Genomic DNA, 12,184 nt, shown 5'->3' on the forward strand with positions numbered 1-12,184 from the left:
TAATGATTATGGTTGTCCTATTTAGTGACGTTCATATGGAATCTATTATAATCATTTAATTAATTATTCGGGTTGGGTAATTGATTATTCAAACTGATTAAGTGGGTAAATTAATATTCATATCTAATCAAAACAGGGGTAGATTACATACAGTGATAACTGGTGTAATTGTTGACAGAAGTGATAACTGCGTCAGAGTTTAAATCCTTAATTAGTTGGAATATTTGACTTCGGGTATAAGGGTAATTTGACGAGGACACTCGCACTTAATATTTATGACCGATGGACTACTATGGACAAAAACCAGATAGGTATCAAATAAACCATGACAAAGCACAATTAACCCGAGTAACAATTAATTAAAATCAAAACGTCAAACATCATGATTACGAAAGTTTAAATAAGCATAATCCTTTTATTTCATATTCTATCGCAATTTTATTTATTGCTATTTTGTTTATCGTCATTTATTTATTTTATGCACTTTAATTATTGTCATTTATCTTTACGCTTAAAAATATAAAATCGACAAACCGGTCATTAAACGGTAAAAACCCCCTTTTATAATAATATTACTACTTATATATATATATATATATATATATATATATATATATATATATATATATATATATATATATATATTTATATAAATATAGTTTTATAAAAATATAGTACGTAATCACTAGCTCCCTGTGGAACGAACCGGACTTACTAAAAACTACACTACTCTACGATTAGGTACACTGCCTATAGTGTTGTAGCAAGGTTTAGGTATATCCCATCCGTAAATTAATAAAAATGACAAGAGTACAAGTTACAAAACGCAAAGTACAAGATATTAAATTATACGAAAGGACGTTCGAAAATCCGAAACCGGTACCCGAGCCAACTATCAACGCTCGACGCAACGGAGCTGAAAGTACAAGTCAACTATGCACAAGAATATAATATAATATTTAAATAATTCATAATAAGAATAATAATAAATAATAAAAAGTTGTTAATTGAGCATAGTTAAGGGGTCATAAGTGAAAATTTCAAATCAACATTTGCCTATAAAATGGAATTCACGTAGTAATGAAAAAGAACACCTTTCTTCATATTTCTTTCTCTCTTCTGTAATATGTAATATTTATTTATATTATAATTTTAATATAAGTTAATTTTAATAATAAAGTTATGGTTTAGTTGGGTTATTGTAAGAAATATTTTACGGGTTTTAAGTCGAAATTCTGTCCGTGCAACGCTACGCGATTAATCATCAATGTAAGCTATGTTCTTCCTTTTTAATTTAATGTCTCGTAACTAAGTTATTATTATGCTTATTTGAGCCGAAGTAATCGTGATGTTGGGCTAAAATATTAAGACGGGGTTATTGAACTTTGTACCATAATTAAGGTTTGGACAAAAGACCGACACTTGTGGAAATTGGACTATTGACTATTAATAGATGGGGGGTATTGTCTAATTGAGTGACAACTCATTGGAGTCTGTCGAACCTATCTTCAAATTAATTATCCTAATAATTAATAATGATTATGGTTGTCCTATTTAGTGACGTTCATATGGAATCTATTATAATCATTTAATTAATTATTCGGGTTGGGTAATTGATTATTCAAACTGATTAAGTGGGTAAATTAATATTCATATCTAATCAAAACAGGGGTAGATTACATACAGTGATAACTGGTGTAATTGTTGACAGAAGTGATAACTGCGTCACAGTTTAAATCCTTAATTAGTTGGAATATTTGACTTCGGGTATAAGGGTAATTTGACGAGGACACTCGCACTTTATATTTATGACCGATGGACTACTATGGACAAAAACCAGATAGGTATCAAATAAACCATGACAAAGCACAATTAACCCGAGTAACAATTAATTAAAATCAAAACGTCAAACATCATGATTACGAAAGTTTAAATAAGCATAATCCTTTTATTTCATATTCTATCGCAATTTTATTTATTTTTATTTTATTTATCGTCATTTATTTATTTTATGCACTTTAATTATTGTCATTTATCTTTACGCTTAAAAATATAAAATCGACAAACCGGTCATTAAACGGTAAAAACCCCCTTTTATAATAATATTACTACTTATATATATATATATTTATATAAATATAGTTTTATAAAAATATAGTACGTAATCACTAGCTCCCTGTGGAACGAACCGGACTTACTAAAAACTACACTACTCTACGATTAGGTACACTGCCTATAGTGTTGTAGCAAGGTTTAGGTATATCCCATCCGTAAATTAATAAAACTTGTGTCATATTTTCTAGTATTTCCTAGTAAAAATAATACTACCTCACGCTACATCATCAGGTTCCGTCTTCCCGAATATTAAGATGCTTCTCCGATCCTTTGGGTATTTCATCCTTTAAATTTCCCTCTTTTAAAACTCCTTGTTGCGCCTCCTTTATTTGAGTAGTAAGGTTATTGTGAATCATTATATTCATAGATTTTACTCGAATGGGTTCTCTGTCCTTCCTGCTCAAGGCGTCGGCTACCACATTTGCCTTCCCCGGGTGGTAACGAATCTCAAAGTCGTAATCATTCAACAATTCAATCCACCTACGCTGCCTCATATTCAGTTGTTTCTGATTAAATATGTGTTGAAGACTTTTGTGGTCGGTATATATAATACTTTTGACCCCATATAAGTAGTGCCTCCAAGTCTTTAATGCAAAAACAACCGCGCCTAATTCCAAATCATGCGTCGTATAATTTTGTTCGTGAATCTTCAATTGTCTAGACGCATAAGCAATCACCTTCGTTCGTTGCATTAATACACAATCGAGACCTTGCTTTGATGCGTCACAATAAATCACAAAATCATCATTCCCTTCAGGCAATGACAATATAGGTGCCGTAGTTAGCTTTTTCTTCAATAACTGAAACGCTTTCTCTTGTTCATCCTTCCATTCAAATTTCTTCCCTTTATGCGTTAATGCAGTCAAGGGTTTTGCTATTCTGGAAAATTCTTGGATGAACCTTCTGTAGTAACCAGCTAGTCCTAAAAACTGGCGTATGTGTTTCGGAGTTTTCGGGGTTTCCCACTTTTCAACAGTTTCTATCTTTGCCGGATCCACCTTAATACCTTCTTTGTTCACTATGTGACCGAGGAATTGAACTTCTTCCAACCAAAATGCACACTTTGAAAATTTAGCTTACAATTCTTCCTTCCTCAATACTTCTAACACCTTTCTCAAATGTTCACCGTGTTCTTGGTCATTCTTTGAGTAAATAAGTATGTTATCAATGAAAACAATGACAAACTTGTCAAGGTATGGTCCACACACTCGGTTCATAAGGTCCATGAACACAGCTGGTGCATTAGTTAAACCAAACGGCATGACCATAAACTCGTAATGACCGTAACGTGTTCTGAAAGCAGTCTTTGGACTATCATCTTCTTTCACCCGCATTTGATGATACCCGGAACGTAAGTCAATCATTGAATAAACAGACGAGCCTTGTAGTTGATCAAATAAGTCGTCGATTCTCGATAGTGGGTAGCGGTTCTTGATGGTAAGTTTGTTCAACTCTCGGTAATCGATACACAGCCTGAATGTACCATCTTTCTTCTTGACAAACAAAATAGGAGCTCCCCACGGTGATGTGCTTGGTCGAATGAAACCACGCTCTAAAATTTCTTGTAATTGGCTTTGCAGTTCTTTCATCTCGATGGGTGCGAGTCTGTAAGGAGCACGAGCTATTGGTGCAGCTCCTGGTACAAGATCTATTTGAAATTCAACGGATCGATGTGGGGGTAATCCCGGTAATTCTTTCGGAAATACATCGGGAAATTCTTTTGCGACGGGAACATCATTGATGCTCTTTTCTTCAGTTTGTACTTTCTCGACGTGTGCTAGAATAGCATAGCAACCTTTTCTTATTAGTTTTTGTGCCTTCAAATTACTAATAAGATGTAGCTTCGTGTTGCCCTTTTCTCCGTACACCATTAAGGGTTTTCCTTTTTCTCGTATAATGCGAATTGCATTTTTGTAACAAACGATCTCTGCTTTCACTTCTTTTAACTAGTCCATACCGATTATCACATCAAAACTCCCTAACTCTACTAGTATCAAGTCAATCTTAAATGTTTCGCTAACCAGTTTAATTTCACGATTCCGACATATATTATCTGCTGAAATTAATTTACCATTTGCTAATTCGAGTAAAAATTTACTATCCAAAGGCGTCAATGGACAACTTAATTTAGCACAAAAATCTCTACTCATATAGCTTCTATCCGCACCCGAATCAAATAAAACGTAAGCAGATTTATTGTCAATAAGAAACGTACCTATAACAAGCTCCAGGTCTTCCTGTGCCTCTGCCGCATTAATATTGAAAACTCTTCTGTGGCCTTGTCCATTCGTGTTCTCCTGATTCGGGCAATTTCTAATAATGTGGCCCGATTTTCCACATTTATAACAAACTACATTGGCATAACTTGCTCCGACACTACTTACTCCGCCATTACTCGTTCTGACACTATTTGTTCCTTTCATTCTGTTAACCCCTGGTCCGTAGACCTCACACTTCGCCGCGCTATGACCATTTCTTTTACACTTGTTGCAAAATTTGGTGCAGAACCCCGAGTGATACTTTTCACACCTTTGGCATAGCTGCTTCTGATTGTTGTTGTTGTTGCGATTATTATTGTTGTTAAGATGATTGTTGTAGTTGCTGCTGCTGTTGTTGTTGTTGTTGTTGTTGTTGTTGTTGTTGTTGTTGTTGTTGTTGTTGTTGTTGTTGTTGTTGTTGTTGTTGTTGTTGTTGTTGTTGTTGTTGTTGTTGTTGTTGTTGTTGTTATTGTTGGGCCGTTTGTTGTAGTTGCGATTGATGTTGCGATTGTTAGGATAGTTGTTGCGATTATTATTGTAATTGCTGTTGTTGTTGTATTGGTGATTCTTATCACCGTTTTCCTCCCACTTTCTTTTGACTTGCTTCACATTGGCCTCTTCAGCAGTCTGTTCTTTAATTCTTTCTTCAATCTGTTTCACTAGTTTATGAGCCATTCTACATGCCTGTTGTATGGAGGCGGGCTCGTGTGAACTTATATCTTCTTGGATTCTTTCCGGTAATCCTTTCACAAACGCGTCGATCTTCTCTTCCTCATCTTCGAACGCTCCCGGACACAATAGGCATAATTCTGTGAATCGTCTTTCGTACGTGGTAATATCAAATCCTTGGGTTCGTAACCCTCTAAGTTCTGTCTTGAGCTTATTGACCTCGGTTCTGGGACGGTACTTCTCGTTCATCAAGTGCTTGAATGCTGACCACGGTAGTGCGTAAGCATCATCTTGTCCCACTTCTTCTAGATAGGTATTCTACCATGTTAACACAGTACCTGTGAAGGTATGCGTAGCGTACTTCACTTTGTCCTCTTCAGTACACTTACTTATGGCAAACACCGATTCGACCTTCTCGGTCCACCGTTTCAATCCGATCGGTCCTTCGGTTCCATCAAATTCCAAAGGTTTGCAGGCAGTGAATTCTTTATAGGTGTATCCTACACAATTTCCTGTACTGCTAGATCCAAGGTTATTGTTGGTATGTAGCGCAGCCTGTACTGCGGCTATGTTTGTAGCAAGAAAGGTACGAAATTCCTCTTCGCTCATATTCATGGTTTGTCGAGTAGTCGGTGCCATTTCCTTCAAATAGTCAAATGAAACAAGTTAATCATACAGAATATTAAGAGTAGTCAATAGTATCTCGTAGTATAATATGAACTCATTTATAAAAGCTTTTTCTTCATATTAGCGTTTTATAAGTTTAAATTCGGGTAGTACCTACCCGTTAAGTTCATACTTAGTAGCTAATATACAATTCAACTACTACAATTCTATATGAAAAACTGATTATAATAATATTTCGCGTTCAAACTTTTTCACAATATTTTACAAACTTACAATACCGCTTATTTTACATATAACATGAAATATAGCACACAATAACTTTGATACAAGATAGTTGTGAAGATACTTCTAGCTAGTACACAAGTCGTTCAGCAAAGGCAATAAAGACACGTAATTCATACGTCCAGAAACAAGTCATGCATTCTGGTTTTACTAGGACTACTTCCCATCCTTGGTCTTGTGGAACATAACCGTTATGGCCGTTGATAAGACAGCGTGTTATAACGTCGTCAAAGGGACGAAGGTTACGTAATGACCAACAGTCTCGTAATAACCTATAAACCTCATTTCTTACCCCAATTACCGACTCCGTCACTTGTGGGAACGTTTTGTTTAATAGTTGTAGCCCGATGTTCTTTTTCTCACTTTGGTGAGAAGCGAACATCACTAACCCGTAAGCATAACATGCTTTTTTATGTTGCATGTTAGCCACTTTTTCTAAATCATGAAGTCCTATATTCGGATACATTGAGTCAAAATAATTTCTTAACCCGTTGCGTAAAATAGCATTTGGGTTCCCAACAATATATGCGTCAAAGTAAACACATCGTAACTTATGGGTTTCCCAATGTGATATCCCCTATCTTTCAAACGAAAGCCTTTTATAAACCAAGGCATTCTTGGAACGTTCTTCGAATGTCTTACAAACTGATTTTGCCATAAATAGTTGTGCCGAGGAATTCTGACCGACTCTAGACAAGATTTCATCAATCATGTCTCCAGGTAAGTCTTCTAAAATATTGGATTGTCTATCCATTTTGTGTTTTTATACTGTAAAATAGACAAGAGTTAGATTCATAAAAGATACTTATTAATACAAGCAATTTTTACATATATCGTAAAGCATAAGCACACTATATTACATATATTACACCGCACAAATACAACTATCTTATTCCGACTCACTCATTTCTTCTTTTTCGAACTTGGTTCTTTTTCCTAAGTTTTTAGGGATATATGATGTTCCCCTAATACGAGCCGTCATTTTCCTCATTGGTCTAGAAAAACCTGGTGGTTTAGAGGTTCCCGGGTTATTGTCACAACTTAAGAAATACGGGTGTTGACGATACATATAAAGTTCATCGGGTTTGGAATCAAATTTCTCTATTTTTATGCCCTTTCCCTTATTATTCTCTTTTGCCTTATTAAATTGTGTTGGGGTAATTTCTATAACATCATTGGAATCCTTGTCGGGATCCGATTCATCGAAGAATTGGTAATCCTCCCAATACTTTGCTTCCTTGGCGGAAACACCATTGACCATAATTAACTTTGGTCGGTTGGTTGAGGATTTTCTTCTACTTAACCGTTTTATTATTTCCCCCACTGGTTCTATTTCTTCTTCCGATTCCGATTCTTCTTCCGGTTCCGATTCTTCTTCCGGTTTCGACTCTTCTTCCGGTTCTGACTCTTCTTCCGGTTCCTCTTCGGGAACTTGTGAATCAGTCCACGAATCATTCTAATTTATATTAGACTCTTCATTATTATTAGATGAGTCAATGGGACTTGTTCTAGAGGTAGACATCTATCACATAATATCAAACACGTTAAGAGATTAATATATCACATAATATTCACATGTTAAAAATATATAGTTTCCAACAAAATTTGTTAAGCAATCATTTTTCAAGTAAACACGGTCGAAGTCCAGACTCACTAATGCATCCTAACAAACTCGATAAGTCACACTAATGCAAAATTCTGGTTCTCAAAGACCAACGCTCGGATACCAACTGAAATGTCCCGTTCATATTGATTATAAGCGTTCCATATTAATTGATTTCGTCGCGAGGTTTTGACCTCTATATGAGACGTTTTTCAAAGACTGCATTCATTTTTAAAACAACCATAACCTTTATTTTATCTATAAAGGTTTAAAAAGCATTACGTAGATTATCAAATAATGATAATCTAAAATATACCGTTTACACACGACCATTACATAATGGTTTACAATAAGAATATATTACATCAAAAATAAGTTTCTTGAATGCAGTTTTTACATAATATCATACAAGCATGGACTCCAAATCTTGTCCTTATTTTAGTATGCAATAGCGGAAGCTCTTAATAATCACCTGAGAATAAACATGCTTAAAACGTCAACAAAAAAATATTGGTGAGTTAAAGGTTTAACCTATATATTATCAAATCATAATAATAGACCACAAGATTTCATATTTCAATATACATCCCATACATAGAGATAAAATTCATTCATATGGTGAACACCTGGTAACCGACATTAACAAGATGCATATATAAGAATATCCCCATCATTCCGGGACACCCTTCGGATATGATATAAATTTCAAAGTACTAAAGCATCCGGTACTTTGGATGGGGTTTGTTAGGCCCAATAGATCTATCTTTAGGATTCGCGTCATTTAGGGTGTCTGTTCCCTAATTCTTAGATTACCAGACTTAATAAAAAGGGGCATATTCAATTTCGATAATTCAACCATAGAATGTAGTTTCACGTACTTGTGTCTATTTTGTAAATCATTTATAAAACCTGCATGTATTCTCATCCCAAAAATATTAGATTTTAAAAGTGGAACTATAACTCACTTTCACAGATTTTTTTTTTACTTCATCGGGAAGTGGCCACTGGTCGATTCACGAACCTATAACAAATATGTACATATATATCAAAGTATGTTCAAAATATATTTACAACACTTTTAATACATTTTGATGTTTTAAGTTTATTAAGCAGCTGTCCTTGTTAGTAACCTACAACTAGTTGTCCACAGTTAGATGTACAGAAATAAATCGATATATATGATAATGCTAAAAACGAACATATATTTCATAGCATTATTCCTCAAGAAAGACAAGCTTTTAGTTGCAATTGTTCTATTTACAAGTGATATTCGTTTAAATAATAAAAAGTGAAGACAAAAGACAGATTCGACGAATTGAAGACGCAAACGACCAAAAAGCTCAAAAGTACAAAAGACAATCAAAAAGGTTCCAATTATTGATAAGAAACGTCTCGAAATTACAAGAGTACAAGATTCAAAACGCAAAGTACAAAATATAAAATTGTACGCAAGGACGTTCGAAAATCCGGAACCGGGACCAGAGTCAACTCTTAACGCTCGACGCAACGGACTAAAAATTACAAGTTAACTATGTATATAAATATAATATAATATATAATTAATTATATTAATTATATATATATTATATATATAATAAAAACCGTCGGCAGAGAAAGACTCCAAGATGTGAGCTGGAATTTCAAACTCCGCGACTCGCGGAGTTTGAATGCAAAATTCACCGCGAGTCGCGGAGCCCCAAAAATCAAAAATCCCTATAAAGCAAACCGAATTCTGATCAAAATTTCATATTCTATTTCTCTCTTCTCTCATATATACGTAAAATATATATAATTTATATTTTAATTTTAATTTTAATTATAATTCTAATAATAAGGGTATGTTAGCCAATGTTGTAAGGGTGTAAGTCGAAATTCTGTCCGTGTAACGCTACGCTATTTTTAATCATTGTAAGTTATGTTCAACCTTTTTATATTAATGTCTCGTAGCTAAGTTATTATTATGCTTATTTAAAACGAAGTAATCATGATGTTGGGCTAATTACTAAAATTGGGTAATTGGGCTTTGTACCATAATTGGGGTTTGGACAAAAGAACGACACTTGTGGAAATTAGACTATGGGCTATTAATGGGCTTTATATTTGTTTAACTAAATGATAGTTTGTTAATGTTAATATAAAGATTTACAATTGGGCGTCCCTATAAATTACCGTATACACTCAATCGGACACGATGGGCGGGGTATTTATATGTACGAATAATCGTTCATTTAACCGGACACGGGAATGGATTAATAGCCACTAGAATAATTAAAACAGGGGTGAAATTACATTCAAGGGTAATTGGTGTAATTGTTAACAAAGTAGTAAAACCTAGGTTTACACGCAGTCGATAACCTGGTGTATTCATTAAACAAAGTATTAAAACCTTGTTACAATTCGAATCCCCAATTAGTTGGAATATTTAACTTCGGGTATAAGAATAATTTGATGAGGACACTCGCACTTTATATTTATGACTGATGGACTGTTATGGACAAAAACCAGACGGACATATTAAATAATCCAGGACAAAGGACAATTAACCCATGGGCATAAAACCAAAATCAACACGTCAAACATCATGATTACGGAAGTTTAAATAAGCATAATTCTTTTATTTCATATTTAATTTCCTTTATTTTATATTTAATTGCACTTCTAATTATCGCACTTTTTATTTATTGTTATTTAATCGCACTTTTAATTATCGTACTTTTTAATTATCGCAATTTTATTTTATCGCACTTCTATTATTCGCAATTTCATTATCGTTATTTACTTTACGCTTTAAATTAAGTCTTGTATTTATTTTATATTTTACATTAGGTTTTAACTGCGACTAAAGTCTTAAAATCGACAAACCGGTCATTAAACGGTAAAAACCCCCCTTTATAATAATAATATTACTTATATATATATTTGTATTTTTATAAAAGTAAACTAATATAGCGTTGAGCTTTGTTTAAAGATTTCCCTGTGGAACGAACCGGACTTACTAAAAACTACACTACTGTACGATTAGGTACACTGCCTATAAGTGTTGTAGCAAGGTTTAAGTATATCCATTCTATAAATAAATAAATATCTTGTGTAAAATTGTATCGTATTTAATAGTTTTTTTTCTGCTAAAATTAATAACTATTTTATATACACCTCGCATAACATCAAGTATTTTTGGCGCCGCTGCCGGGGAAATCTCTTAAAAGCCGGAAGCGGAACGCTAATATAAAAAAAAAGATTTTTAGCTTACTTCTATTAAAAATTCGTTTTTGCAAAATTACGTTTTAAATATTCAAAAATATAAAAAGAAAAACAAAAATATAAGCATTTTTAAGATTTTGTTAAATATTTAAGTTTTATAAGTTTCTTTATTTTTATTTTAGTTTATAAAAATATAAGTTTTATTAACTATCTTTTATTTATAGAAAAAAATTAAAAACAGAAAAAAATAAATAAATAAAGAAAACGCGTCGAAGTTAAATCTGTCAACTGAATTTCTGAACCCCGCGAGTCGCGGGGTTTGAAGTTTTAATTACCGCAAGTCGCGGAGCTTCTCTAACACGCGAACAGAAACCCTAATCCTGCATTAATTACGATTATTAATTATTTATTATTATTATTTAACCCTAATAATTATTATTATTGTTATTAATTTTATTTTTACATTTACTTTTTATTTAATTTATGTATTTAGTATTAATTAGTTTAATTAAATTGTAAAATTAATAGTTTAATTAAATAAATAATATAAAAATAATATTTTTATAAAAATTGTACTTTTTACAACTTTTTGTATATTTTTATATTTTGTCCCTTTTTAATCGTTGTAGCATAATATTTGTATTTTTCTCTCATATTTAATTTTAAACTTAGTTTTTGCTATAGTTATTTTTACTCCTAGATTTTTAGGCTTTGCCGTAGAATTCCTTAAGTGCTTTTTCTTTAGACTAAGATTTAGGTACTTTAGAATTTTGCGACGCCTTTTTAAGTTTTAGTTTCTTTTTAAGTTATTTCCATTTGGGATTTAGTTTTTCCTGTAAGCTTTAATATTTTTAGACCTTTTACTATGTATCAATTATCATTCCAATTAGTAATTTCAATTTGCGATTATAATTTTAAGTTAGTTGTAGTAATAAGGTTAGGTTAGTCAAGTATTTTTAAGTTTTTATAAGTTTCTTTTATTTTTTTTCGTCACCTTTTATTTTTCAACCATTTTTCTTTTTCGACCTTTTTCGACGAACTCTTTTTCTCTCTTATTTCTCGCCATTCTAGTTTTTAGGACTTAGAATTTTTTCTACTTCTTATCTAAATTTCTTAAAATTATGAAAATTTATTTTAAGTGGTTAAATTAATAGACATCAAAATTTTCTGGTTCGTAGTAATAGTTGGATTTGTACGTGGACCGGGTTATTGGAGCCAAACAGTCCTCAATTATATTGAGACCAAACGAATCCTGCCCCTCTGCTGCATCTTTTGGCTATTCGAAACGTGGGCAAAATCAGAAAAGTCTATTAATTGGATAACTTATTATAATTTTTCTTTCCTTTTTAAAAACTAATAGGATATTCAGTGAATGCACCGAGCAAGACGTTCATCACCTTTTGTACGTTCACCACCTGTAACTAGATCA

The sequence above is a fragment of the Rutidosis leptorrhynchoides genome, chromosome 10, assembly GCF_046630445.1.
Source record: "Rutidosis leptorrhynchoides isolate AG116_Rl617_1_P2 chromosome 10, CSIRO_AGI_Rlap_v1, whole genome shotgun sequence".
NCBI lineage: Eukaryota > Viridiplantae > Streptophyta > Magnoliopsida > Asterales > Asteraceae > Rutidosis > Rutidosis leptorrhynchoides.